General features: G+C 40.5%; 1 protein-coding gene across 2 annotated transcripts in view; it reads left to right on the top strand.

Annotated features, from left to right (window-relative positions):
* The first annotated feature begins 10628 nt into the window (after positions 1-10628).
* The window catches only part of STXBP6 (syntaxin binding protein 6), a 97103-nt gene continuing 95807 nt past the window's right edge, over positions 10629-11924 (top strand). For both annotated transcript variants that reach the window (XM_036384458.1, XM_036384456.1), the window contains exon 1: positions 10629-10762. The gene's annotated coding sequence lies outside the window, so the exon portion shown is untranslated. The remainder of the gene's footprint in view (positions 10763-11924) is intronic.

Genomic DNA, 11924 nt, shown 5'->3' with positions numbered 1-11924 from the left:
TGTCTTGTGAATTTAGTTTACTGACTGTAAGCAGTAGAAGAGTGTTGGGGGTTTTAAAATCCTTTATATATATATATATATATATATATATATATATATATATATGTATGAAAAAAACAGCTGAAAAGAAATGGTTTTCCAGTCATAGAAAGATGTTTCACTGGTACACAAGCAAAGTATTTGCTTTCATGAGAGCAAAATGGAGAAAATAAGTTTGAGAAGATTACCAGATCAAACAAGAAGTAACTCCATGGAAATTAGGGAGCTACAAGAACAGAGCAAAGTCAAAGTGCACATTTCAGAGTAGGGCCAGCACATCCTGATTATCAACATTGATATGCAATGGAAAAACACAAGTTAGCTGCAGTAACATTCTCATTCATAGAACACTAAAAAACAGCATTTGGACCTTAACAAGAGTGTATAATTTCACAGTTTTCTCTTCGTCAACTGCCCTTTTTATCTTGAGTATTTTTAGCCTGACTACTTTCTTCACTTCCCTTTAGAAGGAATCAAGCCTCAGGAGGCAGAAGTTGCACAGCATGGATATTTCATTTATTTTTCTTTCACCTTAAAAACAAAAGTTTACCTTTAGATACAAAAGCAAAAATATACAACTGATATCCACACCTTTTTCACTTTTTTTCACTTAGATAGGATGGGTACAATGAAAGCTCATTTCAGAGCTGCTTATTTAAACACTAAAGTGCCCATAAAAGAAAGAATTTATCCTAACTGTTTGCCAGAGATATGCAAGTTAAAAATAGTATGGCAGTGAAGCAAAACACATGATGACACTGTGCCAGATGACAACAAAATGGCCTAACAATGGAAAAGAAATTAATTTTATATACAGTAAGTTTTTCTCAAATACTCTTATTTTCTACACAGATTTTTCTCTTCTCAGTTATCCTGTACTATAGCATGACTCAAAAGCAGAATAGGTAACAAAATGAAGTGTTAACTACAAATTAGAGATATGCTACTAGACCTTGGTGTTTGGGGAGGTGGGAGGGATTATTTTGTAGGAAACGAATTCTAGATTTTATCCATTAAATATCTTCATCGTTATTTCTGTTAAGTAACAACAGAATTTGTTAACAAATTATCAAACAAAAGGCCATTCCAATATTTTGTATATAATTAGTTTAAATGCCTCACAGGAAATATTTCTGGTAACAGTACTCAATGTGCTTTGAGAACTGAATTTATTCAAGAGTTTGTTTGGTTTTCATATTATGTTATCTCTTTCTTTTATAGACAGAGGATGTTTTACTATTTTTTTTTCTTCTCTTAGTTTGCAGAAATTAAAAGTTAAGGAAGAGATATAGTTTAGAATCCATTAAAAAAAATAGGTCATTATCAGAAATGTTAAACATAAGGCCTAATCAAGACAAAGTTTAAAGTGCAAAGAGGTTCTTCCTAACTTATGCTAAGAAATGTTTACATCAATAATTAAATGAAAGGAAATTAGTCTATTGTTACTATTATACAGAGAATGAAAGCTTTTCAGAACAAACCACACTTTAAAATTACCTGAATATCTAGAAGAGCAAATTTCAATTACTTGAAGAGTTTATGATCCTTCTTGGGAAGTTAACATTACTGGCCATAAATGGGTATGCAATTAAACTAATTTTCTAATACTAAGGCAAAGTATTCTTTTTTAAATCCTCAAGACTATAAATTTTTAAAGTACCTATCCATTACATGTGCTCTGATCCCTCAAATGCAGTATTGTCAATACAGTAACCTCTCCCCAAATTGATTATGTCTGTATATTGGCTACAGATATTGAATCAACATTTTTAGTATTTAAAGAAACCTGATGGTGTTATCAGTTGTATTATTTGGTAAGTGATTTAGGATCAAAACCACAGTATTGATCAGACTCCATCTTTGAAAGAAATAAACAGACTGAACATCTATTGCTTTACCTTTCTGTGCATGTATATGTGTGTGCCTGCATACATGCACAGCTGTTTATTTTGACAAACATGGTTTTATTTGTCCCCAGAGGAAATGGTGCCATTAATCAGCTAATTATGAGTGCAAAACTATCCGTTGGGCATTTAATTATTTGTCAGAGTACACAAAGCCATTTCACCCAACTGATTTTTTAATGGTTAAAGAGGCTGAGTACTATGTTACGTACGGGCTGAAAATTGATTATCTTAAACACAAAATGAAACTCAAAAGTTATTAAGTATTCACACTTGCTGCTTTCTTTTTTTTCTATGCAGTAGAACCTTTTTATGGCTGGAAATGGAGCTGACTGGACTCCAAGGCTCTTCACTCTGAAGCAAGGATTGTGCAATCCTCCAGGGTTGGTGGGACACAGAGAGGATGCACTGGCTTTGCACTGCTTAGGCCCCCCTGCGAGTGGCTTTTTCACCTCTGTTGCAGAAAGTCTCTGGGCACTTGTACTTAATCTTCAAGAACTTTGGTTATTTCAGAAAGGTCCCAGTTTTAAATAGTATCCCCACAGAAATATATGCATATGTAGGATATAGATACATATTTAAACATTAAAAAAAGTTTATTAAATAACTTTTTAATTTCCTTCTTAAGACCTCTGATTTTACTCTTTTTGCCTCTGAATACAAGATTTAATTTACTGTTGATAATTGGGCAATGCATCTTACAGCTTTCAGATTGTAAGTGGGTTTCTACATAATAATCCTTACTATTATAAAAATCATTCTCTGACATTCTCCTACTTTCATAAATCCTTATCCAAGCAACTTTTCCACACAAATTATTTCTAACCTAATTTCAGTATGACCTCTGGAACTGGCAGACAGTGAACATCTTTTAGTGTTAAATGCCTTAACAGGGCCTGTGGCTGATTTTACAAGACTCAAATCTACCCCTGAATTTAATACTATTTCATATATTAAGTCTGTGACAATTTTGAAACTATTTTCAATTTAATATGTCCTCACAAGAGGCAGACATAAGGTCAGTTGGAGAAAAACAAAGATAAAACCCTAGGAAATCTATTTTAATGTTAGAAATCTGTATTAGAAAAAATTGTCAACACAATTCAAAGAGTGATGATGCAAAATTATTTCTGGAATGATTTTTTGTATTTGCCTTCTTGTGTTTTATTCAGACTGGTTGCAGGAAGTAAAATCATTAGAACAACAAATCTGAGGTCTGGAGAATAAAGCCTGGCAAGATCTCGAAGCTTCTCAAAGATTTGTGTTCTTCCACTTTTTGACTGATGCTGAATCCACTGCTCTGCAGATACTGATTTTCTGATTTTTTTTATGGTTTAATTTGGTGATTCTTAAAAAAAATAAAATATAAGAAAAAATATTGATGAGTAAAAATGTTTACAGTTCAGTGTGTAATCCAAAAGCATGCCTTTTCATTGAGTTCTGCTTATGATGAGTATGCATAAGCAGAGGTTTCACTTTTTTTTTTACAAGTAAGTGAGTCCTTTCAATTTTTCTTATGACTTACTCCTACTTTGAAGATTCAGAAATACACAGTTTGGAAATCCTTGAAGGATTTTACATGGGATGTTACAAGAAATATAAGAAACTTTCTCAGTCTCTGAGAGAGACATCTGCCCACCATGGTGACAGAACACAGCTTTGCAGAACGTATCGCAGTCCAGGTTCATCTCCTCGTGTCCCCCTTAGGGCTGTGTCAGGATAAAACCTTCTCAGGCAGGTTTTGAATGTCTGTGCTGGCCTCAGACAGATCTCACTCCCAGTTCCTCAGGTGGACACTTGAATCTAACTCAGACATGGAATGACAGAAAATATTATTGGGTTGAGACCTTCAGAGGTAATTTTGCCCAACCTCAAAGCAGGGCTCATTTGTAAGACAGATTTGCCCACTCTAGTGATGGCTATTCCACTTCTCCCCTGAGCAACCTCTCCCTTGGTTCTGAGAGTGTATCATCACTCTCATCCCCAAGAATTTAGTTACAGATGTGTCTATGGACAATACTGTAGTTGGGGCAAAATTATTATAGTTACATCAGTAAATCTCATTAAGAAAACAAGTCCCCCTTAACCACAAAGTTACAGAACAAAATGTACTGTTTCAAACCTACCAGCTGCCTTGAAATCATGGCCACAATTTTAAAATAGACTTCTAACTTTACATTTCTTATTCTTGTATATTATTTCATGCATTTAAGATGGTTCTTAAAGTCTAAGATGCAGTTTTTTGCAAATCTGGCCTTTAATTCTTTACTTGAAAAGGTAAAATATACTTTATAAACTATTATGCATGCCATTTGTCAAAAATTGGAGTAACTCTGTTTATTAGTTTAGAATGGTGAATTTAACCTGTCATTACCTGTGGATTTTCACTAAAAACACTCTTTTCACCTTCAGAATATCTACAACTGCTCTGGAGCATATGTTATCCACATCTCTCATCCATGGCTCCACTTATATCAGAAACTCTGTTAATCTCACAACTAGAAAGTACAGGGTACTCTTCTAATTCTGAGTTGTAATCAGACATGAGATATGAGATGCTTGTTTTTTAGGTATAATGTAGTATTAAATATGAATTCCTTTGTATTGACAATTTTCTGTAAATATTTGTGTTTATAGCTTTGACTGTCTCATAGAATTACACTTTAAACAGAATGTAAGACTCTGCCTAAATTATTTTCCTGTAATTAAAATTCAGAGCGTTTGTGTATGTATATATATATATGCTATTTAAAAATAATACCTATTGAAGAAAATATATTTCATGTCCATTTTATATTCCAAATATAAACCATATAATGGTTTACACATTAAACAAAATTAGTGTTCATAATCACTGAAATAACACAAAGTAATGGTTTTCCAGAAGAACAAAACTTTCCCAAAGCAACCAGATTTTTCTCTTTTTTTTTATTCGCAGCTGCAAGCTGAATAGAAAAATAAACTTGTTTCTTTCATTTGTATTATCTAGTCTTGGACATAATTTAGCAAAGAATACTATGGAGCTGATAAAACATTACACAAGTGCTTTGTACAGGCATCACAGTAAATTATGCAGTGCTATTTGCTTTTTCTCCCCTTCACCATGAAGGGTATTTTTTCAAATAATTGCTGTTAACTTTCTATGAACTCTTGACTCCAAAGCAAATAGAAAAATGTAAAAATTTTTAAATTAACTGTCATGAAAGCATATTTCTAACCTTTCTAAAGTCCTTGGATGTCATACTCAGACCCATGATATTTAACACCACTGTCCACATGGCCATGATACTAACCATTAAGTGATGATAAATAGTGAGGCATGCTGTGCAAATGATATATAATTTTGTGTTGCATTCCCCATACCCTATTACAAATCACAGCAGAATTTCTGTGGTTAGGTCATATACTATGCTAGGCCAGGCAGCACATGATGTCACTCCCCTGATAATCATAAACATTATGCACAGATTTTATCTACTGGTCAAAAGAAACCTGTAATTAGTGACTAAGCCAACCAGATCCAATAAAATGACAGGGTCTTTCCAGTCCTATAAGCATGGAAAAATAAAATCCCTTAAAAACTTCCACTGCTGCCTAATATATTCTATGTCTTTTCAGAAAAGTGCATGTTCTCAAAAAAATTTAGGAAAATATCACAAACATTTCCAAGATGTCTGAGGCTTACTTGTGCCCCTTTACCCTGCTCTGCCTTGCTGTGCCTGCAAGTCTTCTGAGCCACCACTGGTCAATGAAGGCAATTACTCATCTCATTTTCACATTTTTTAAACTGGTCCAAGCATGTTCTGACAACACAATCCAGTACCTTCATTGCAGGAACTGGGACAATTTTAATGTATCCCAGTAATTAGGGATTTGGATTTTCCACATATAGATAGACACATATCTATCTATGTCTCTGCATATCTTGATGTTATCTTAATTAATTAGAATTAAGGGTTATTTATTTTGGACAGTGCTCCTACTTAATTAAACATTCTAATTTTCAATTGGCAGGCTTAGAGGAGATCTGAGTTTGCAGTTAGAGATAATTCTTTTAGTGTAAACAGAAAATTAATAAACATCAGAAGATATCAGTGAATAAAGAATGAACAGAAAAATGGTGAAATATTTTTTTCTTGCCTCATTTTGTCTGTCTTAAAGAAGGATAAAACCATCTTTTGAATGTAGAACAGCATTCTCCACGTGCTGTTCTTTTATTGACATATTGTAATAGTGAAACTTCCTGCTCTTGTTTTATGGTGCCATAAGATGAGAGGCCCATGAACCTCCTTTGCTTTACATGTCCCAGAGATCCTGCTGTGGAGTATCCCATAGCCTGACATGGCTTTTTGCTCAGCCTGTCTTGCTTCCTATGCTCAATCCTTGTGGCTGTTCTTTCAGCTGCATAGAAGGAATACTTTCAGGAAGGTGTTTGAGGGGAGAGATATTTTTATTATATGGGAAAGGAAGAGTCCTGAAGATAAGAGAGAAGGAATGCCTCCTTTGCTACCTGCCAATGCATTCTGCTGCTGAAAGAAGTGCAGAATCCCTGAATGCTCCCTCCACAGGTAAGAAAGGGCTAGAAGCAATTTGTCAAACGACCCTATCACCAAAAAGTCTCTATCTATTAATATAAACATCAATTTTGCATTGAATAGATACATAATGCTTTTTTTTGCAAACAGTAGTAAATCATATTAATTCTCTGGATTGGGTTGTATTAAATTTCTTTTTGTTTAGCAACACTTGCTAATACTGAGGTCTTCTACAAGAAAATATGACTCAGCAAGGATCATGGGAAGTATCCTTTTATGTTAAAATTTTATTTGTATCTTTCACAAAAATACAGAAGCAAATCTGTCCACTTACTTTTGTACATATGGAGGAATTCTTTCATGATCGGAAGAAACAACACAACTTATTTATTCTGAAGCAAAAAGAAAAACAGCGGTGGTCCTTCAGATGACACACTGGGGACATGCTGTAGTTCTGCAGTATGTATGCACTGGTCACAGATGAGTAGCTTCTGCTTTTATCCACGCTGCACAGGGTTCACCCCTCCTGCCATCAGCTCTTCAAAGGGCTCGCCTCTTGGCTCAGAGACTGGCTGCTTTCCCACTAGGCAACAGGAACACTGCCTGCCATAGAGACTGCCCTGCCACCACCCAGTCCCTGACTCTCTTTACTTCTAGCCACAGACCTGGTGGATTTGCCATGAGGGGTTTTATGATCTGAGCACTAGAACAATTAGCTAGGGGGGCAGTGTGTGCAGGTGACTCAGAACCCAGTGCTGGCTCCTACCTGAGAATTCCAAAGTCCAGGACACAGCTCCCCTCTCTATGTAGTTCATCAGGAAATTGTATCACACACTTTCTTATGATCCATTTTCTCTGTCTTGCAAGTGTAAAGCACTTAAACTGCTTAATGACTTTGGCTATGCACTAAGCGTGAGGCCCAGCACTTGTCATTTAGCAGCCTTGCACATTCAGTTTATGCTACCTATCTTTAAATAAAACATTTAAAAATAATTTCCTATATAAGACTTCAGGTGTCCTGCCCTGTTAGTGCTGTGAGGAATTGTAGATATCCTGCTTGTTAGTCCTTTATCAAGCTGCTTATCAGTGACATTCTGGTAGTTCAACTGCATAACTGTGACAGTCAGACTTCTGCTCTCTAGGCCCACAAAACACTTTCTTTAGTCTTAATTCTGAGGTCATGTTTCTCAGAACCAGTTTATTATCTAAATGTAATTTTAAGTATCTTGCACACAAACCATTTCAATAGCCTTATGTGTTCCTGGAGCAAAGGTTGAGGTTTGCTTTTGAATATTCAGATGACTCTTACACACAGATAACCACCAATATCTTTATTTCATCTCTATTCCAGTGGAACTGATGAAGAGGGAAACTTTCCAAATCTGGACCTCTCTCCTGATCCCACAGGATTACAGGACATACAGGCAAGCTCCAACTTTGTTTCTCAGATCTCACTCCTGCAAACGCTATTCCTCTTAGAGATATGCTTTGGTACAATACTTTAAAACTATTTAAAACACTATCACTACCTCAGTTTAAGCTCTGTCTCCTGGCCAGAGATTGCTACAAGAAATGTTTATTTTAGAGGTGAGGTTTGTTTGTACTGAGATAAAAGACTATGAATTGGGGTAGGAGAGACACAAACATGTCCTGTTCTACTATGAAGAATTCTGGAATACTGCAGTGGGATCAACCTTTCAAATTCATTCATCTAGCTGGACCCCTTAGGCACTTAAATAATTTTACATGGTTGACTGACACATTTTTTTGTGTTGCTTATGGCCACTTCCATGTGGAAACCCACTTGCTTTCCTTGCTTTCCATGTGGAAACTCACTTGTAACCCACCTGTTTGGCATGAAGGTTGAAAGCTGCTGGACAGTTTTTGTATGCTAAATCTGTCTAACTAATAAATTTATCCAGGCATAGGAGGAGAACAATGGCTGAGCCCAAGCATGCCACTCAGCCTGACAAGCCCAAGGACACTGAAGACATTTTACAAGCATACATGTCACTGGAAATGACAGGCTATATGCTTAAATATAAACTCAAGGCCATCAATACACTTTACATCAATACATTTCTAGCAACACCAATCCAGCAACCCAAATTAAATACTATCAGTTCAAAAGACAATGGAAACAAAAATTAGACAAATTTGAAAAGTCTGAGTAGCTGCAAGAATAAAAGCTGGAAATTTAATTTCTACTCTTACCTAAAACACATTGCTTGCAAGAACCTACAAGAGGGAAAAAAAAAACCAGAAAAAGAAGAGGAGAAAATCTAAAACAAAATTAAAAAAACCCAACTAAACAAAAAAATTCCCAAAACCTGAAGCTTGCCAAAATACACTAAAAAGAGAAAAAAAAGGGGTGAAAGGCTGAAGGGCTGAAAAGTGTCATTATTAGTGTTCATGAAGACATATTCAGCTTTTCTCTTGGTTTCTGTAATCAGGCAATACCCATTGTAACTTCAGCATTCCTAGTCTGTATTGCTGCAGAAAAATTAGAAAATAACATTTTAAATGACTTGGTATTTAGATAGTAGATAAAGATGCATCACTTATCTGGATGTTCCCAAGTTTATCTTTCTAAAAAAAGGTCATGCTGAACTCTTTGAAATTTCAATGCTCAGATTCATCAGAAAAAAAAAAATAACCTTGTTTCCAACTTTGCCTTTCCTAACTGTGGCCTGTCCTCCCTGTTTTCCGTTCATAGGTATCTATCTGGCCTGAAATTCACAGATGCTGGAGACACTGAACTCTACTGGCAATCATACTCACAGAAAAAAAGGGATCCATCTTTTGAAAAATTGGTTTTAATAGAGAGGGGCAGCTGAAGGCCACTGGAGGTTGAACTTCTAATATATAAAATAGGAAGACATTTGCAGGAGGCTGTTGCCTACAAAAGTAGATTGACCTATTTCCATTATATCCATGCAAAATTTATTGGAATTAATATGAGTCACTGAATGGATTTCACAGCATTTCTAAGAGAGATCTAAAGGAACAGCAATACAAGTGAGTGTAATGGTCTGAAAAACTGAGGCTGTAGGGAACTGCCACTATGTAGCATCAACAAGCCTTAGATTAAATGACAGGATCAAAACACACACCCCCTGAGGAAACAGTCCACTTACATTTCTATTCACTAACGGAAGTTGTACCAACTGCAATTCACATTGACAATCATACAAAAACTCAGCGTTAAACATTGTAAAATAAAGTACAAACATATTTTGCAATGTAGTGAATGTTTATTTTCTAACTAACTGGCTCATTATTTCCAAGCATTACATTCCCAGCATTGCCACAGTGGACACACACCAATGCGTGTGGCCCAGGATCTGGACACGTCACTGACACCCAATGTAGAAAATACAAAAGCAGAATTTGTTTCCACCCTTATCCTCTGAGTGTGGAGGAACATCCCGCTGTTATTTGTGTGACGCTTTAGCAGCAGACAATGCCTTCCAGGAACGTCGCTGGGGGCCTGGCGGCGATCGCACACCTGACCGATCCCAGGATCTCCGCGGGCCGCTGGGAAGAGCCGAACCCGACTCCCGCCCCGCGGGCTTTCTGTGCCAAGGTGAGAACGCGTTTCTGTTCCCAGCACGATTAGTGCTGCAAAACTCGTCAGAGAGCTGAAAGGGCGCTTTACACGTTCATTTTGGAGGTTTGCCCGTCTAAACTCTTAATTCCGGCGCCGGGCTCCTCCGCCTGCCTCAGCGGCTCCGGCGGGACTCCGGCCGCGGCGGAACCCGGCCCGCGGGAGGCTTCTCGGCCGCGGCGGGCGCACGCCTCTCCTGCGGAGCGCTCTCGCGGAGCGGCGCTGCCGCCAGCCCGGCTCCACGGCGGCCCCGCGGGCGCGGAGGCGGCGCGCAGCCCCCGAGCAGCAGCGTTTGGGGTTCCCTCCCTTCAGCGCTCCCAAACTCCACTCCAACGCGCTTATTTCCTCCTGCCTCCCAAGCCAGCTTCCTGCCCGCGCAGCCACCGCTTCTCCCCGGCATCCCGCCCGCCCCACCGCGCCACGCCGCCGGTTCGCGGGCGGCCCGGGACGGTGGCGGCGGGGGCGGTGGGCGGCCCGCGGGCGGCCCCGATTGGCGCAGCCGGCGCACGTGGGGCCGCCCTCACGCCTCGGCGCTGGCAGCGCGGCCGCCGCCGCGGGGCACGGCAGGGCAGGGCGGGGGAGCGCACCGGGCTCCGCTTCGCGCGGGTCTCCGCGCACCGCACGCGGCGCTGCGGCGGGGAGGGGAGAGAGACGAGTCGAGCCGAGCCTGCGGAAAGGTGGGTGTGGAGGGGGCCAGGCGCCGCGCTGCGGGTCGCGGTGGCCGTGGGGTGGGCGATGTGCCCGTCGGCTCCCTCGGTGGCGCGCCGCGCTCGCCCCGTTGGGGCTGCCGGCTGCGCGGCGCCCGCGGGCGGAGCTCTCGGAGGGAGCGGGCCAGCGAGTTAGTGATCAACTCCGCGGCGGCGTCCCCCGCCCCGGCACGGCGCCGGGACCTCCTGGACGCGCTGGGGGTGCCGGGCCGAGGCGGCCGCTCCCGAGGGCGGCCGGGGCCGCGGGGCTCCGCCGAGCGCCGTCTGCGGGCGCGGCTGGGGCGAGGCGGGCGGTGCGTCCGGCAGCGCAGCCCTTCAGCCCTCGCCGTCGGAGGCTGCGGGAGCGGGGGAGGCCCGGCCCTGCAGCCCCGGCACCGGTGGCTGTGCTCTGATACCGGCCCCGAAGTCTGCCTGGAGCCGCTAGTGCAGCCCGGCGGTGGTCGGTCCCTGTCGACCGTCCTCGGGAGGCTCTGCGTGTGACGAAGAGCAGCACGGAACCGGCCAGTAAATGTAAAGCTGATGCACTGCTCCCCTTCCAACACGATGTTTCAAGAGTAACCTTGTCAGTCCAGTGGACCGACCACCACCACCTTCCCCGCTTTCTGTTTGAGCCAGCTTTGCTAATGGAAAAAAGTAAAATTTACAGTAGCTGTAGTCATTACCCACTTGTGATGGATAATCCTCAGCTGATGAAATCTGAAGTTCAAGGAAATATTTACCATTATTTAGAGAAATGTGTTATTCTTTTTTCATCATATTTTGCCCCCTGTCAAACAGAGGAGCTTATGTTTAAGGAATTGCATCACTTTGCAAATCCTCTATCTTTCTCTAAATATAAGCTGTCTTAGGATGTCTTCAACTTGGCTGTTTTCCTTTTGTGAGTCAGAGCTAGTGTTACTGCTTTTCATTGCTTGAACGGGCTCCACAGACCCATGACACCTCTCTTCAGAGTTTTAAGAGTTGTTGCTCATGTGATGGGGATCATCTGGCAACTCTGCTTAACGTTACTGAGGCAGACAGGACCTTTTCCAGCCTAAAATACTGGAAGATGACGATAAGGTATCTTGATTTTCTTTTGATTATGACATCTAATCAGTGCTGCAGTGACTAACTGTAGGGGAGGTCTGTAACG

This window comes from Molothrus ater, chromosome 6, assembly GCF_012460135.2.
Source record: "Molothrus ater isolate BHLD 08-10-18 breed brown headed cowbird chromosome 6, BPBGC_Mater_1.1, whole genome shotgun sequence".
Lineage (NCBI taxonomy): Eukaryota > Metazoa > Chordata > Aves > Passeriformes > Icteridae > Molothrus > Molothrus ater.
The sequence above is the reverse complement of the archived record's forward strand: the minus strand, read 5'-3'. Positions and strand labels throughout refer to the sequence as shown.